Below are 19,034 nucleotides of genomic sequence, written 5' to 3' on the forward strand. Positions count from 1 at the left end.
AAAAACAATATAATATGGAAATTTTATGCAAAACTATTATCTAGAATCAAATTATTTTGTTTTGTAAAAACAGATGTTTTCAGATAATGCTGAAATGCAAGACAATTATTGTATTTTCTTAGAACAGATGTATTCAAGTAATGCTGAAATGCAAAAGAAATACATTCTGAGGGAAGACACTGTCATGTTCCCAAGGGAAGAAGGGTTCTACACTTTTTTTTTGCATGTGGGATGCCTTCATAATTCTTCCTCTAATAGATGGTAGATATGTTTCTGACTTCTTGACTAGGTCTTAAATGGTTGGGAACAGAGTGACTCCATTTATTTCTATAGGAATAATATAGGTATAGTTTATTGCCCTAGTGACTTAAAAGATCCAAAAAGTAGAATAAGAGCAAGTCTAAGGTTTAGAAGTTGGAAAGACATTGGAACCTGATGCCTCCCAGCCTTATTGCTATAAAGAGGCACAAAGAGAAGTATAAAAGCCTACTTCCTTATTGAGTTGATAAAATAATCATAAATCAGAATATTAAACTCAATTTCAGAGGCATTAGCATATTTTCATAATCTGTGGAAATTATAATTGGATTTCTACTAATTCAGTATTTTGGCAAAATAGTCTACCCTTATTTTGCAGGGAGGTGAGGCCTGCAGGGCTGCAAAATCATTTAATCCTAATTCAGAAGAGACACCCTGACTACGTGTGCCTGTTGGAATACAGTATTTCCCTGCCATCTAGCCACAACTCTATCTTTTCCCCCTTTAGCAAAATGGTGAGACCAATTTATACCATATGGAAACATTTTCACACTGTAAGTGATTCTGGGAGTGGGAATGGGAAAGCAGGGAACTGGTTTACAAACACAGCCACTTGCAATTTGCCTTTCAAGATAACCACTAACATGGCCAAACAAATCCTAAAGGATAAAACATGTCCCACTAACATTTTACAATCTTTCCTGGATGAAAATACTAAGTACTATGAAAAAAAAGGAGCATAAATCTGTGTTTCTGGTATTCACCTTCCTAAATCACTCTTTATGCTGGGTCTGCTGCTTCTAGAAGCTTAGTATCATTAAAATGTTGCTTTAAAATAGAACACAAAACATGAAAATGGCTTTCATTATAAAAGAGATAGATGACACCTAAAGAAAAAGAGGGAGGGATAAGGAACTTTGTCAGGTAGATCAATTCAACCCCCATTGATTCAAAATTTGATATTTACTAAATATGGGGCTAGGGACTCATAATACAAAGATTGACATCTTGCTTGAAGGACCTCAGGAACTTAAACTGATAGACTGGCTGTCCCTTAGAAGGACCAGCTCTCCTGGAGGATTGACCCCTCTCCATGGCTTATAAAAGTAAGGTATTAGGCCAGTTTCCTTTTCACAGAAACTTGAAAGCATATTAGAGCTATACTTTTATGCAAGCAGCCTGAAAGAGTGGTTCATGGTTAATATTTGTGAATCTCAGACTATGTGGTTAAGGAACAAATTTGAATTATCTGGACAGCACAGTGCCAAAACCAGAATTCCAACAAGAGAAGGGAGTTTTGTCATAGGAAAGCTAAAATTTGAGAGTTCTAAATTCAAAAGATTGGACAGCAACTTCCTAGAAGGAGAGAAAAAAGAGCAGGGGGAGAAGGGAAGAATCTCATTCTTGGTCTTCCTCTTTTTAGAAAACATACTAACATTTAGCAAAGCACATTTCCTCAGGAGTATCCAGAGTAATATTAATGAGGCTATAACCAAAGTAATAGACATGGGAGGGGAAAAGAAAAGTTAAATGTGAAAGACATCATAGAAGTAGATCAGACAAAACTTAGCAACTTATTAGATATAGGGGATGACAACAGATGGTAAGATAACTTCAAGTTTGCAAACCTGTATGGCTATAAAGATGATAATGCTCTCCAATGGATTGGATTAGAGTAGGAAAGAAAGATTATAAGTTATGTTCTGGACATAAGTTTGAAATATTTATGGGGCAACCAGTCAGCAATGTCCAATAGAGAGTATTTGACATGGGACTAGTTCTGAATATGTAGATCCTCTAGACATCTGAATAAGAGAATCTTTAGAAAATGATGTGATCACTAAGAGACTTGAGAGAGAGAAAAGAAGAGGAGCTAGGACAAAGTATTAATAAGCAATCACCATTATGAGACAGTAAATGGATGACGGTCCAACAATAGAGACCATTAAGTGGCCAGATGGGTTAGGGAAGACCCAAAAAAGAACATGCATAAAAATCCACAGAGGAGAGATAATCCATGAGGAAAGAGCAAGCAACAAGTCAAGAGCTGCAGAGAGGTCACAAATGTTAAGAACTAAGAAAAGATACTTTGGAGGGAGCAGTTATAGTTGTCATCAGTGATGCTAAAAAACAAATGGCAAGGAATTGAGAACTGAAAGAGGGGAGAGTAAATAAGAACAAGTAATATAGATATATTTTTCTATATCTAGTTTGGGAAAGGAAAGAGATAGGGAATAATTGTTTAAGGGGATGGTAAGGTCAAGTGAAAGATTTTTTATTTGTTTGTAAAGACAGAAGAGACCTAGACATGTTTCCATGGGTGACAGGAAGAGCTGGTGATATTGTGGCTTAAGTAAAGGATTCTACCATGGCAAGAAGGATCAACTCTTTAGGAGAAAGTGTGAAGAAAGAGAGTAGATAGGTGATGTCAATAGGTTTAAAGATGTATAATAGGGGAGAAGAAGGAGTTCCATGGTGAACAAACTTTTTCAGAAAAATGTAAGGCAAAGTCTTTTTGCCTTCAGAATTAGGAAGGGAGATGGGAGTGTGGAAGACTTGAGACAACAAAAGATTTGAAACAGTTGTTGTGGGGTAAGTTGCAGAGATACATTTAGGAAAGAACAAAAGGATCTCCTTGTGGAAGTGAGGGCTTAGTTGAGATTAGATAACATAAATACATCTTAAACCCAGTTAGCATGGTAGTTTCCCTATAAACATTAGGGAAGAAAGTATTCTCCTGGTATGATTTTCTCTATAATAATAATTCACATTTATATAGTGCATTAATAATTACAAAGTTTTTAACTGACCACAATCTTGTGAGATTAACAGAGCATGGCTATCCTCATTTTACAAATGTGGAAACTGATATTCAAAGAGACCGCTGTCTTGACCAGTGAGCAAAGCAGAATAGAATTAACTCAAAAGAAACATGAGATGTGCAAACTTAGACAATCCATCCCTAATGTTCACAAGGACTATTGGTGCCTGACCTGTGGCAGAGTATTCTGAGCTCCTATTGGTCTAATCAGCCACAGCTGGACACACTAACATAGTGATGTCATTTTGGTCCTCTTCAAGAATGAAGAACAACAATCAATCAACCAAGTGTTCTGGGGCACAGATATGATTTAAATCAGGTCTTCTGACTTAAAGCTCTTTTATTTTACAGTACATTTCATATTCCTCATCAGAATATAAGCTTCATGAAGGCAAAGACCATAATTCATCTAAATTTTGCATTTCTATGAATACCTAGAAGAATGCTCCAAACACAGTCCATACCTACTTCTTCAGCTAATTGAATTAAAATTAAATTTTAAGACCCTCATAGAAGTTATAAAAAATGATGTCTAATGGGAAGTTTTTTTTTAATCCTCGATTCTCTCCCCTTATTATAAAGGTAAGAGTAGTGACAATGTAAAAAAATGACCTGACAATGCATTCGTTCCAAGAAAGGGAGTTGTCCAGCCCTTTCATACAAAGGGATTGATAGTAAAACGGATCCTGAGAAATGGATACTGCTGTGTCAGGATATTGGAGATGGCAGTTGTGTTGTAGTAGGGTCAGTTGTGTAGACAAAAGAACCTTAGTTGCTATAGGAAATAGCAAAACTCTATAGAGAGAAAGTATGCCCCACTTACGGATGTTGGGACTCTGGGACAAAGCTCCTTGTTAAAGAAGTCTCAGTAGCCAATATTCTTTTGGCAAACTTCTCTGGGAGTTAAAATATGAACAGATAATAGTGTCCATGAAACACACACTTTCTTTCTGTCTTAAAGATGGATAAACATATGGAATAAGGGATTTGAAACTATTCACATTAACTTGTTCTTTACAGAAGCATACAGAAACAGGGGAGGGAAAGGATAGCGCCAAATGTATCAGCTGCAAAGTATAAAAAATTTGACTGAAGATAGGAGATGATTAAGTATTTGTTTTGCTGCCTGGGAGAGGAAGATCTAGCATGGATTGTAACAGGATGTACCTCCCAGGGCCTAAACTTGCTTTTTCATGACATCATGGTACTGGACAATTTCCAAAAGAGCCATAGAAAAGGGGGAAAAGTTATAGAACATGTCAGAGCTACTCACTATGCAGCTGCTGTTTTCTAGAAGTAAGGTGAAAAATGCAAAGAACCAAAATAATAAAAAATGAAACAGTAGCAACATTCAATGTGTCAGAGTTTTGATGTCCTTTGTGTGTTTATAAAAGGACAAAGTTCTTCGAGAAACAGGGATAGATAAGAATCTCAAAAAACTCTTGGGACTCATTTTCTTCCTCTGGGAATTGATGTATAATTTCTAAGTCACCTCCCAGCTCTCATGTTATGATCCTGGAATATCTTCTAGCTTCAACTATAATATTTCTTGATTATTATAAAGCCAATTTGTTCAGCAATTATTGTATAGGAATCACAACATTCTTATCAGGTATTCCTCATAAAGTAGTTCAGATAAGAATCAGCTCCTGAAAATTTTCACAAAGTTTCAAGCTGAAAGAAATAAAAGAAACAAAAATGAAAAAAAAAAACATAAAGGGAAAAGTTTCCATTGTCAGTCAATATAAAAATTTTATTACTGTCTTGGAACTATAACAAATTTAATCAAAGAAACTTTCATTGAGGGTGAAGAAAAGATTGCCTTTATGGCAAGAACTTACCTAAACTCTCAAGCAAAGGATGATTTTTGGACTTGGAGCACAATGAGCTGAGCTGCAGCAATACTAGCAGCAGGTCTTGGAGAACGCTGCAGTATCAGCAGCCACAGTTTTGGAGTTCCCAGCACACAGATATGGGGGTCAGACAACTAGTCAGAAAGATATTACTGTATTACAGCCAGGGGATCCCTGGCTGGCACTAGGTTCAGGATCCTGTTGCATTGCCCAGACTCAAGTCCATGTCACAGTTCAAGAGTAGAGAAGAGTGCTTGTGGTCACTCGCAAGGGAACAGAAGAACTGGTCACAGATCCAGAGCTAAGAGAAGCACCAACCAGCACTTGCAGCTGCAGGGGAATAAGGTCCCTTCCTAGATAAAGAGCAAAGGCCAGGAAAACAGTGAGCAAACTTCTCCTTAGATCATACCATCTTGTAAACAATGAAAACCCAGAACTAACTCTCAAAAAAGCAATAAATAAATAAAATCTGAAGTTTTCAATAGTGCCCCTTCCACTCTTGAAGCAGAGTCTAACTTTAACATAAAGTTAAAAATCAGAATATAAGCCGTAAAAATGAGCAAACAACAAAGAATCCAACTATTAAAAGTTATAAGATCTAAGCTCAAAACACAAACTCAGAAGAAGGCAAGGATATCAATAAAGTTACAAGTAGAACCTTAGAGAAAAAAATCTGAATTGAGCAATTCAACCAATAAGAGACTCTTGGAAGAGTCCAGGACCAATAAGAACTCCTGGAAGAACTCAAAAAGGATTTTCAAAATTGAGTAAGAGAGGAACAGAAAAATTGGTGAATGAGTCAATAGCTTGGTAAAAAGATGCGCAAAAATATTAAAGAAAATAACAACTTAAAAACAGAATTGATTAAATAATTGAGGCACAAAAATCTACCATAGAGAAGAATTTCTTAAAAAGCATAATTGGCAAAATGGAAGAAGAGATACACAAATTCATTGAAGGGAAAAACTCCTTAAAAAGTAAAAAACTGAAATTGGGTCAAATAGAAAAAAATGATACAAAAGCTCATTGAAAAAGAAATTCCTTAAAAATTAAATTGGGCAAATGGAAGCTAATGACTCTATGAGACATCAAGAAACAATAAAACCAAGCCAAAAGAATGGGGAAAAGAATATGTGAAATATTTCATTGGAAAAAAATTGACCTGGAAAATAGATCAAGAAGAATTATTGGAAGAAATATTAGTAAACCTGAAAGCCATGATCAAGAAGAAGGACAAGGAAGGAGGAAGAGAGGGAAAAAAGAGATAAAGAAGGAGGAGGAGAAGGAGCAGCAGCAAAAGAAGAAAGAGGAGGAAGATGAAGAGGAAAAGGAAAGAGAAGGAAGAGGTGAAGCAGGAAGAAGCAGAAAAGGAAAAGGAGGAAGAGGATAGATGGAGAAAATAAGATGAAAGGAAACACAGTATTCATAATTGTGAGTATGAATGAGATGAATTCCCTCATAAAACAGAAGTGGATAGCAAAATCAATTAGAAACCAAAAGCCAACAATATGTTATTTACAAGAAACACACATAGAATAGATACAATCAGAGTAGGATTTATTATATCTCAATTTGAGATTTTTTAAAAGTAAGGTTAGCAATTATTATTTGAGAAAAAGCAAAAACAAAAATAAACCTAATTAAAAGAGATAAAAAAGGGAAACTACATTTTGCTAAAAGGTACCATAAACAATGAAGTAATATCAGTATTAAAAGCATTGCTATTCATTCTTCCTTTTCAATGAGGACCAATGACCAATCATGGGGTGATACAACATGAGATGATATCTTAACTTGTGCATAAATTGTATTTAAGTGAGGCAAAGTTGCACAATCATTATCCTTACTCTTTTCTCTCTTTTCCTGAGTCACTGAAGTTCAGTATCATGATTAAAGTCAGGATGACTCATTATGGCCCAGGATGTAATGGATGGCATTTATAATGTCTGACCAAACTCTAAGCACTCCTCATGCAATAGAAAGAAGAATACCTTTTTCTCAGCTGTACATGGCATCTTTACAAAAACTGCCCATGTATTAAAGCATGAAAACCTCACAAACATATACAGAAAAGCAAAAATATTATATGCATCTTTTCTAGGTCATAATGTAAAAATATATGAACTAAACTATCATGGAAATATGGATTAAATTTAATTGGAAAATACATAATCTTACCCTAAGGAATGAGTGGTTCAAAGAAGAAATGATTAATTTCACTAAAGAAAATTATAACAAGGATAGATACTAAAACTTATGGAACACAAAGTATTTATAGTTCTAAATGTTTGCATCAGTACAATAGAAAAATTAAATGAATCAATGAATTGAACTTGCAACTTAAAAAAAAAACTAGAAAAAGAACAAATTTAAAAAACTCCAATTAAACACCAAATCTGAAACTCTGAAATCCAAGGAAGAAATTAATAAAATTGAAGGAAAATGATTGCACTGATAAATAAAACTTAAGATGGTTTTGTTTGAAAAAAAAATAGATAAACCACTGGCTCAAAGCATAGTATTTTCACCTTTTTTTGTTGTTTATTTCCTTGTTGTTTTTTCTTTCTCATGTTTTTTTTTCTTTCACCGTTTAATCTGATTTTACTTGCCCAGAATGATGAAGATGGAATATGTTTAGAAGAATTGCACATGTTTACCCTATATTGGATTGCTCGCTGTCTTGAGGAGGAGAAAAGTGGGAAAGAGGAAAAAAAATTTGGAAGTTAAGGTTTTGCAAAGATGAATGTTGAAAAATTGTTTTTGTGAGTATTGGGGAAAATAAAGCATTATGAAAAAAAGAAGAAGAAACCAAGGCATAAGAACAGACCTTGGGATCAAGCATAAGTGATTTGCCTCACAGAAATGTTACTCCAGTGAAAAATGTGTGAGGATACCAAGAGAAGAAAAAGGACATCAGAGTACTGAAGAAACCAATAAGGGACGTTGGGGATCATAGATATATAGCTAGAAGATACTTTAAAATCCATTTAGTCCAACCACCTCATTTTTAGAGATAAAAAAACTGAGGCCCAGAGAAGTTAAATAAATTATAAAAGGATATGAGATGTGAGTTACCTTGGACATTTCTAATGTACCTCACAACCAGTATATACTAACTTTGTGCCCACTCTTCCCACTGATGCTGTGAGGAGGGGAAGTACATTCAGGACTTATGTGGAAAGTGTTTTTCTAATAGCTTTTTATTTACAAAATATATGCATGGGTAATTTTTCAGCATTGACAATATTTGTTCCAACTTTTCCCCTCCTTCCCTCCACCCCTTCCCCCAGATGGCAGGTTGACCAATACATGTTAAATATGTTAATGTATAAGTTAAATATAATATATGTATACATGTCCAAACAGTTATTTTGCTGTACAAAAAGAATCAGACTTTGAAATAGTGTACAATTAGCCTGTGAAGGAAATCAAAAATTCAGGTGGACATAAATAGAGTATTAGGAATTCTATGTAATGGTTCACAGCCATCTCCCAGAGTTCTTTTGCTGAGTGTAGCTGGTTCAGTTCATTACAGCTCTATTGGAATTGATTTGGTTCATCTCATTGTTGAAGAGGTCCATGTCCATCAGAATTGATCATCATGTAGTATTGTTGAAGTATATAATGATCTCCTGGTCCTGCTCATTTCACTCAGCATCACTTCATGTAAGTCTCTCCAGGACTTTCTGAAATCATCCTACTGGTCATTTCCTACAGAATAATAATATGGAAAATGTTTTGAAGATGATATATTTACTATGCCATCCTAGTGTAACAGATTTGAGAACTGACTGGCATTCTGGGATTTGTTCAGATTATAAGTAGTCCCTTGCAAATCTGAGAATGATTTGGATTATTGTGATCTTTAAGTGAAAAAAGGTCTTTGAGTCACCTTTGAAATTTTAAAAAGAGTTGTACACAGACTGCAAGAGAAGAGATTGAAATAATAATGATAAAAAGGAATAGAGAGATAATGGCATACAGGGTTCTACTTGGATCTTAATAACTGAAGCAGAAGGCAATGACCAAGTAACAATAGTGGTCACAATTGATAAGAAACCCAAAATGAAAAAAGAGCAGATATGCAGAAGGGAAATGAAAACTCAAAGGGGATCTTCAAAGTGGAACTTCTGTAGGCATCTCAAAGCAAAAGAAATTAGGGCTCTGTACTCACCTCTTCAAGGACTAAGGGACCAAAAAAGATCTGCTCTCTATATAATTCCATCCATCTTATGCCTATTCATTAACAAGCACTATAATATACTCTACATGCTTATTTTACCTAAATGTTTCCTGTATCCTGATCTTGCTTCAACTATTGAAGCTAGGAATTAGTGGGAGATCAAACTCAAAAATATAATTTATGGCAGAGAGCCAGATCTCTGTCTGAATGTTAAGAATTTTCCTAATTGGAAACCCTGAGTTATCTTGATTATGGTAATCACTTTTTCATCTGATATTAACTCCATAAAACAGAAAAGGGGGGAACTACATGGACTTGAGAAACATCATATTGCCCTTATGCTAAAAAGCAAATTAATTGCTCTAAGATGATTTGACTGGTCAATTCTCTGAAGAAAACAGAGTTGAGGAAAGGGAAAGAAGGAAAAGAATAAGGACCAAAGAAAAGATTACACTCTCAACCATCACCACTAGCCTCTACCTTGGAAAAAAAAGAAAAAAGCCCTGAGAAAGATTACCCTTTGCCCTAGCCAGAATGGAGGAAGGATCAGAAAAGGTCAAGAAACAGCTGGTTAATTCTATACTTTACATGATGGCCAAAGGTATCACATTTTAAATGACTTTGCTTTGAGGTAATTATGTCCATTGGATAACTATTAAAAGATAAGTACATACTTGGGAGATAAGGAATTTTAATTTTGGAAGTATATACCCACAGAATATCTTTTAGGTAGTAGTTACCTTCACTTGAAAATATGAGTTGAGTGGAAAGGAAGCTCTCAAGAAGTCTAATATCATAGAATATGAAAGGAAAGAATAGAAATGGTATTTTTTGTATGTGCCTCTATTATAATTATAACATTATAGATATCTTACACAGTTTAATAGCCGAAGATATCATATTACCCTTAGTGAATTATTTATTCCCTCACCTCCAAAGCATTAAGCAAATATTGCCAGTTTAGTGCAGGGTAATCATCAAAAATCATTTCATTCCTAAACCTAGATTTCATCTAATCTAGTAGACAGCTTTCAGACCATACAATCAAGAGAACCCTGGAGTACATGCTAATAAAGAAGTCAAAAGGGAAAAAACTCATTTTAGGGGAAAATATAGCAAGTTCAATGAGACACACAATTTTGAAATGTTGCTTTGGTTAGAGTTATCCTGTAGACAGTTGAAGATACAGGACAGGAGCTCTGAAAAGATGTCATGGCTGGAAATATTTGGCACTTTTCTGTATTGAGTCAATAATTGAAGCCATATTATTACCAAAGAAAGAATGTACATCTAGAAGAAAGCTGAGTACAAGACCCTGAATTAGAAAAAGAATGAGGAGTCTACGAGACAGAGAGGGAAAATAGAGAGGTATGAATTGAACCAGGTGTCCTAGACCCAAAGGCAGAAATAGAAGTGTTGACAGTAATGTTACTACATTTGACCAGATTGCAAAACAGGCTAGACTCTTGGGAATTAATAGTAAAAAGGAACTTTCAGATGATGCTTATACAGACTGTCTCAGATGTTTGCCTGGGTTTCTGCCAAGCACAGTCTCCCAAAACACCATGTCCAAACCTTGGATTCGTATTTCCTTCCTGCATCAGATTGCTCTGTCTTTTGCACCATATATGTAAAAGAACTCAGGTCATTTGAAAATGCTTATACTAAATCAGAAATGAATTAATACAGGGAAAGGTCTCCATCTGAGCAAAATATCAGTTTTCAGGAGGATGTAAAGAAGATTTTTAAGAAGTGTCAAAAAATCAGAGATGAAAACTGTAATGATAAAACTGGCTAGCAAAGATCCCTTGGAGCAAGAATCAAATTCAATGATTTGGGTGATCAGAAAAGGTCTTCTTTCTGTGTTGGTGGCCTTTTTCTCAGTTTTCCTGAAAGCAAATGAATTCTGCTTTACAGTAGAAAATAAAGAAACTATAACTATCTTTGGTTTATTGTGGGTGATTCCCATATCTAAAGTCAGGAAGAACTGAATTCAAAACTCTCTTCAGGCCCTGGAAAAATCAATTAACCTCTGTCAGCACCACTTTCTTCAACTTTAATAAGAGATAGTAATAATATTTACTGAACCAAGTAAATATGAAGAATATTTTTAAGCTCTTACCATAATGTAAGAGTAGATAATAAATTGTCTTCTCCTCCTTTTCCTTTTTCAAAGTTTTGTCTGTTTCTCATAAACTGGCAAAAATGTAAAGAAAAGTCTGGATCCTTTAGTTTAGGAGCAGCTTATACCATAATTTGTAAGAATAGAAAAGTTTTAAAAGAAAATTAAATTAGTATATATCGAATTGTTGTCTGAGCAAACTATGTTTTATTATATCAAACCCCATGATATTAGCAGCAATATATGTAGCATTTTATATATGCAGTGTTTCTATATGTGTATGTATGCACATATGTGTATGTATGTATATATATATATGTATGTGTTTATGAACCATAAAAGGTATTTAAATAATAAGTACCAAAGATATTTCAACTTTCCTCCAAGATTCGTTATCTAAAATTGTTTACAAGAAAAAAAATAAATCCCACAAGTTTGTTTGTTTTTCCCCAAAAAGGTTTCAAAATTTCCAGAAATTTTCCACTTCTAAAAGGAAATGCCTCATCAGTGTGAAAAGAAAGTAAAGGTGAAGGTTGTTTAGTCTGGCCAACATCACCTTTGGAGATGTGCTCACTCTATGTTCTTTCTTTTCAAACAAACTGAGAATAAAATTATGCAGCCTATCTCTAGTAGAACTGACAAGCTTGCTGTTACAATGGAAAGAGTGCTGGATTTGGAGGCTATGGGTTCAAATCCGAATTTTATCATTTTTTTGTTTGTGTGACTTTAGACAATTCATCTCACTCTCTGGGTCTCATTTTTCCCTCACCTGTAAAATGAGGGAGTTGGATTAAATAACTTTGAAGATTTCTTTTAGTGCTAATATATGCAAATATATAAAGTCCCTATTACATAATAGGTGCTTAATAAATGATTATTCTCTTCTCCTCCCTTCAAATCTATTAACTGTGAATTGAAGGCAATTTCCTGAAATGACTTCTATAGTTATAATACAAAGTCAAAATTTGGAAAGTGTCTATGGTCAGACATTTAGTGTCACTTGAGAATTTTAACAACAGTAGAAACACTTTGTTCTGAAAATAATAATAGCAACCATTATTTTTTATTATCAACATTAATCATAAAGTTAATGATTAGCATCATAAATGATAACTAGCATTGATATAGTACTTTAAGGTTTGCAACGCTCTTTATATGTTTTCTTGTTTTGTCCTTACAACATCCTTGTCAGACAGGAACATTTATAGATGAGGAAACTGAGGTTCACAGAGGTTCTATGACTACCTATAATAACAAAGTTATATATGCCTGAAGCATGATTTGATCCCAAATCCAGCTCTATCCATTGTGTCACTAACAGCCAAGAAGTATGAATATGATTATATTAGGCTGATAGTTGTGACATGTGTGACCTTGTACACATATCAAATGTCATTAATGCTAAACATGACATATTGGCTTATATTTCCTTTTTGAATTGGGGATTAAATCAAAGAGGTCACATTTTAAATATAATAGTTTAAGAAGCAAGGGGGGAATCAAGGTTTTGTTTGGAAACTTCAATTCCTTTCATTGATGTGCCTCTCATTTCTTATTTTCATTACAGAAGGAGACTTCAGTCATTCTTTGTTGGGAGAGCCTTGCTTGTTGAATAATACATCATCTCATCCAAAATTCTTAGCTGGGAATTCAAATTTTTCTACAATTTGACTCCAATTGATTTCTCTAGGCTTATCTCACATTATTCCCTTTCTCTGTGCCCATAGCATACTCTGGCTGGAACAGCTTACTTTTTGCTTATTGAACAAGTCACAAATTTCCTCAGTCTTCCTTAATTTTTTCATTCTCTAAAATTGGGATTCTCTCTGTCCCCCTCAAGCTCTAGAAGATGAAAATCTTCTCATTCTTCAAGATCTTGATCAAATATTATCTTCTTCATGAAGTCATATCTTATTCCTCAAGTCATCATGTATGAATGCTCATAACACATAATTTATATTGTACACTCTCATACACAATAGTATGATTTTCTGACATAGAAACTACCTCCACCAATGCAGTTGACAGTTTCTTTTTACTTTTTACTTTAACTCTACTGAACTGCTGAGGTATGGTCAGTATGCTCATTATCATACAACTCGTATATGTGGGTGTCTCGGGAATCACTTAAATCTAAATCTTCTTGATGCTAAAAATCAATCCTCAACCCATTCTGCCATGCTAATACTTCTGTGATATGGCATTCAAAATACCTCAGTGAGCTTACTACATGAAATGAATGTGAACCAACAAATATCCAATTCATAAAATATTTATTAAGCACTGACTTGGTGCAGAGACCTGAGTAAGTAAAGCACTAAGGTAGTTATAGTTTTGATAGGACATTCAAGGCTCTTTTTTCAAGGATTTTGCATTCTTAGAAATCAATAAGATTTGTGCAGGTATCTATTACACAGATGATACAGATGAGGTATAGAAGTACAATATAATTGCATTAGAGAAATATTTGCATTTGAATCAGGCTTTACAGTTAAATAATCATTTGCCATATGAAGAAAATTCTAATTATGAAGTATCAAATCTAGCACATAATAAGTGTTTAATAAATGATTATTGATTGACTGAACAGTATGTTCTTGAGGTCAATGAGTTTTTTCTTTTGTTTTTACCCTTATATCTCAAACATAGGAGATACTTAATAAATGTCTTAAATTTAAATGGTTTAACCATAGACCCAGGTTGTGAATATATACAGGACTTTCAGTAGCTCCTGATTTTATAGGTATTCTCTCTGTCCCTTAAATCAGTACAAAGAACGATGATCCCCCTGAGTTTTTAAGATCTGTGTCAAATTAGAGGTGAGAGTATAAGTCAGAATCTGACTAATCTAGCTGAGTAAGTTTGAGTGTGCTATACTTTAGACATGATATAAGCACATAAAAAGCACATCTATAAAAGTGGCTTACATATTTTGTGGTGCTTAAACAAGAAATTGTGCGTTCTTGCAGAGGGGAATGGTAAACTATTTTTTTCCTTCCAGTCCCCTAAACTTGCCCTATTTTAATGCAGTTCTTCCTATCAAATAAAGTTGTGTTGAAACCAGCTTTAAAAGTTGATTATTAAATTTCAGTATAAGTATTTTCCCTTTGAAAAATCAGCAAAGACTGCAAATCAGGCCTTGATTCATTGTTTTATTGATTGTCTAGATTTAAGAAAGTAATGACAGAGATAAATAATACAGATTGAACTTAAATGTGCAGTGTATAAATTATTCTTTCTCTCCTTCCTTCCTCCCTCTCTTCCTTCTTCCCTCTTTTTTTTCTTCCTTCCTTCCTTTTTCTTTCTTCTTTCTTCTTCCTTCCTTCCCCCCCCCTCTCTTTCTTTCTTTCTTTCTTTCTTTCTTTCTTTCTTTTTTTCCTTCTTTCTTTTTCATGAATTTTCTGTCTGGACCTGAGGACGAGCTTGCACCTTATAATCTTTAGCCTCCATGGGGATGAAGTGGTGAGATGGGGAGCAATAGGAAAATTTCCCCCTTTAAATTACATTGCTCCTATGTTCCCAAAAACCATTTTGTTCTGGTTTATACTATCTACTATTACATATATCTTTCAACTAGGATCCCAGAACACCTGGACCAACATACTCAGTACTCACAAAGTGTGGGAAAGCTTTGTTAACCTCATTGACTTATAAGCTCTCTGGACTATGATTTGTTTCAATTAATCAATCAATCAAAGAATATTTATTAAGTCCCTATAACATTTTAGGCAGTGTGTTGGATATTGGTAGATACAAATCCAAAAATGACATAATCCCTACTCTCAACAAGCTAATAAGGGAAGATAACATTTGCATATGTAAGCACATACAGAATAAATATAGATAGAATTGGCACAAGATTAATACATTTGGATTTCCAAATGATGAAAAAACAATTATTAGATTTAATATTGAATAAATTAACTTTCATATTGTCCTCCCTTTCATCTCCGATGTTTTGGACTAATGGATTTTTCTAAATAGGACTGCCTTGATTTGTGATGCAGTGGGCAAAAACTATGGTGATTGAGTCAGAGGATCTAGGATCAAATTCCAAGATACTTAGACCTCCTCATCCTTGGTGTCTTTATCTGAGGAAGTGGACTAGTTGATCTATAAAGTCTCCCCCAAATTCTCACTAAATCTATGTTCTTATCATTACTGAAAAGGAGAAACCACAATCATGGTGGCACTAGGCTTTTTAGGGTAGAGTAAAGAAAGCACAGGTTAGGAGATAGGATCACAAAAGGAGACAAGAGAGCAGCTTTTTTAATCTTGTCCTCCCTAAAATAGCATAATTAGAAGAAAGAGTAATATATAAACCACACTAATCTGGATCCACAGTAATAAATATATATAGTTAGAAAGGGAAGATACCAGTAATGGAGATAGGAAAGACTTCATAAAGAAGAAAGTGCTTGAACTGAATCTTTTTTTATGTTAAACATATGCAATTCCTCCAAACATATTTCCGTAATAGTCAGATTACACAAGAAAAATCAGGTCAAAGGAGGGGCAACAACTAGGGAAAAAAAAGCAAACAAACAACAACCAAAAAAAAGGTGATTATGTTTTGATCTACATTCAGTCTCCACAGTTCTTTTTCTGAGTGCATATGGCACTTTCCATCACAAGTCTATTGGAATTGCCTTGAATAACCTCATTATTGAAAAGAGCCAAGTCCATCACAGTTGATCATATAATCTTATTGTTACTGTGTACAATATTCTCTTGATTCTCTTAAAGGAAGAGAGATTCTATAAAATGGTGGTAAGGACAGAGGAAATGAATTCCAGTTAGAAGACATAGAAATAGGAAATAGAGTATTATGTTAAGAATAGAGAGAAGGCCAGTTTGGCTGAATCCAAGAGTGCTGGAGGTTCAGTAATAGCCAAATAATTTAAAGGATAGTCTGATGCTATGCTATGTAGGACTTTAAATGTTAAACAGAAGAGTTTTTTATTTTAACCTACAAGCTCCAGTATTGAATGGAGGAATCAAATGGGCATATATGCACCTTTGGCAGCAGTGTGTCAAATGTACTGGAATGGAGAAAGATTTTAGGCAAAAGTCTCATGAGGAGGCTTCCATAATATTCTAGAACAGATGAGAGGTGATGACCCCCTGAGACTTGAAAGCAGAGAGGAGTTGAATGTCAGAGATACTGTGAAGATAGTTTATTAAAGGGATATCTATACATCATGTTTAGCCTCTAATTTGTCTTTTGGGATTTTGTTTTTGCTTTGGATTTGACTGAAAATGGGACTGAAAAATCTGAAACAAACATAAATTGATGTAAATGAACTTAAAGTTTTGTCAGCATATTTAATAAGAATAGAATGTAATTCTCTAAAGGCATAACAACATTCATTAATTTGAAATAAATCTGGAGTTATATCTTTCACTGAATCATTGTAATTCTTTGTCTAGTCGATATGAAAAATATTGCGTATCTAACTTTGATCAGTAGGAATTATTCTTTCCTTTTTTATTTTGTACATCATAGGATTTATTATAAATAATAACAAATAACATGTCTATAATGTTTTAAAATTTACAAACTATTTGCTCTATGCCACAATCTTATCAGGTACACAAGTATTATAATTTCCACTTTACAGATGAAGAAACTAAGTTCCAGAAAAGTTTAGTGATTTGCTCATAGTCACATATTTAATAAACACTCCAATGAAATTTCAAACTTGGGACTTCTGATGCTTGACTTCCTTTAAAACTCAATGCAAGAAATTATTCTTTCAACCATTTCCTTTAATTTTTTTAAGATCCTTTTTCTATTCTGCTTTTGACTCCTCACCATTATTTCTCTAATCCGAATTTTCTTACTAATATCTTCATGGTATTTTTAAAATGCAATTTGATTATTTGCTAAATGTTCACCACATTCTTTTGACAAGTTTCTCATGCCCCATAAGAGTAACATATACCAAAGTTGTTGGTGAAGATAATAGAAATGCCAATTTTAATGTGAGAAACAGCAGGATTTGAGTCATGCCTCATACTTAGCTGTGAAACCAATGTCCCTAAATTTCTCTGAATATCAATTTCCTCATCTGAAAAATGAAAGTATAGTAATAATGCCTATAGTGCCTACCTTCCAGGTTATTGTGAGGTTCTAATGAAATAACTTCTATATATTGCTCTCTTCAACTTTTATTATTATGTGCAACTCATCTTTAGATTATCCATATGACATCTAAACCTTCTCTCTGGTCCAGTTTGTCTTTTCCCATTGTCTATTCATTTTGGATTCAGAGGAAACTAAATTCATCTTGTTATTATAATTACAATTAATATAATAATTATATAAATAATAATAAGGAAGAGAATGGTGATACATGAGACACATTCTGATTTCAAAAAGATGCATTTTGTGAATTATTGACTTAACCCTTTACTGATTGATGATTAAACATCCATTTGAATCACAGGTCATCCATGAGGAAGGAAATCTGATTTAAAAGCTCTGCTGACACTCTGTTGGTTTCTTTAATGTCTGTTCTGTCTATGTCCCTCCCTCATCTCTAATCCCAGACCATGAGCTGAATTGCCGCAAAACTTATCCCATTTTTTTCTTTGAAATGCAACTTGTAACCACAGTGGGCTACTAAAGAAAACAAGCCCACTGGATTCTGATTTCTCTCATGCTCATTGCTGTTAATCAGCAACACACGGCTGCCACCTAATCTCGGGCAGGTCCAAGCTTTGCATGGTAGGGGTGAATGGCAGGGGTTCTTTATTCTTTCTGTTTGATACATCCTTCCTTCCACCTCTCAGAGTCCACCACTGGGAGAAAGAAAGGGCGGACAGGAGGGAGAGGGGGAGACTTGCAGAAAAGTCTTTTCCGTTCTAACCTTTCATAGGCTGTGCGGTCATGACCCTGGAGACATCAACTTGCAGCCCCATGATGGGATTGGTTACTCTCCCAGAGCCCTCTTAGGCAAAAGCCCTTTCCTTTCCTCAAGTCCTTTCTCCTCCTGTCTCCTGTGGCTTCACAGCAGAATTCAGCATTTCAGGAAAAGAAACAGAAGGTTCAAAATATAGTGAAATTTCAACTCTTCCCTGAAAATTCCCCATTACTCTCATCCAAATAACCAGAGAGTTGGGGGATTTTTAATTTGGTTTTGGGGTCTGAAAACACAAGAATGATTTTTGCCAGCCCACAAGTTTCTATTATGTGCCAGGCACTACTTGCTATGATCTGAGTTTACAAAAAACAAAAAGAAAAAAGCTGGTCTTTTACCCTGAAAAGTTATATATTCTCTTGGGAGAATCAACCCATAAATAATTATATTCAAGTAAAAAATAAACAGAATAAACGAAAGATAATCTGAAAGAGGAAGGCACTTGCATCTAAGAGGACTAAGAAAGGCCACCTACAAAAGGTAAGACTTGAACTGTTTTTAAAAATTGTATTATTTATTTTTAACATCTTTTTTAATTTGGAGCTCTAAATTCTCCCCACTGAGAAGGCAAGCAATATATCAATTATATATGTGAAATCATATAAAATATTTCTCCATTAGTCACATCACAAAAAAGCGAGAAAATCACACTTCAATTTGCATTCAACATTCATCAATTCTCTCTGGCGGTAGATAACATTTTTTATAATGATGAATCCTTTGGAATTGACTTGGATCATTGTAGTGATCTTTATCTTGAATTGCCACAATGTGTATCCTATTTTTTTCTTTGAAATGTAACTTGTATCAATGGCGGGTTACTAAAGAAAAAAAGGATACTGGATTCTGATCTCTTGATCATCTTTATAATATT

General features: G+C 34.3%; 1 long non-coding RNA gene across 4 annotated transcripts in view; it reads right to left on the minus strand.

Moving 5' to 3' along the window:
• Positions 1–8,600: 8,600 nt before the first annotated feature.
• LOC105750400 overlaps positions 8,601–19,034 on the minus strand; it is a 59,064-nt gene continuing 48,630 nt past the window's right edge. For all 4 annotated transcript variants that reach the window (XR_004233803.1, XR_004233801.1, XR_004233800.1 and 1 more), the window contains one exon: positions 8,601–8,643. This is a non-coding gene — a long non-coding RNA (uncharacterized LOC105750400). The remainder of the gene's footprint in view (positions 8,644–19,034) is intronic.

Source organism: Sarcophilus harrisii, chromosome 4, assembly GCF_902635505.1.
Source record: "Sarcophilus harrisii chromosome 4, mSarHar1.11, whole genome shotgun sequence".
NCBI lineage: Eukaryota > Metazoa > Chordata > Mammalia > Dasyuromorphia > Dasyuridae > Sarcophilus > Sarcophilus harrisii.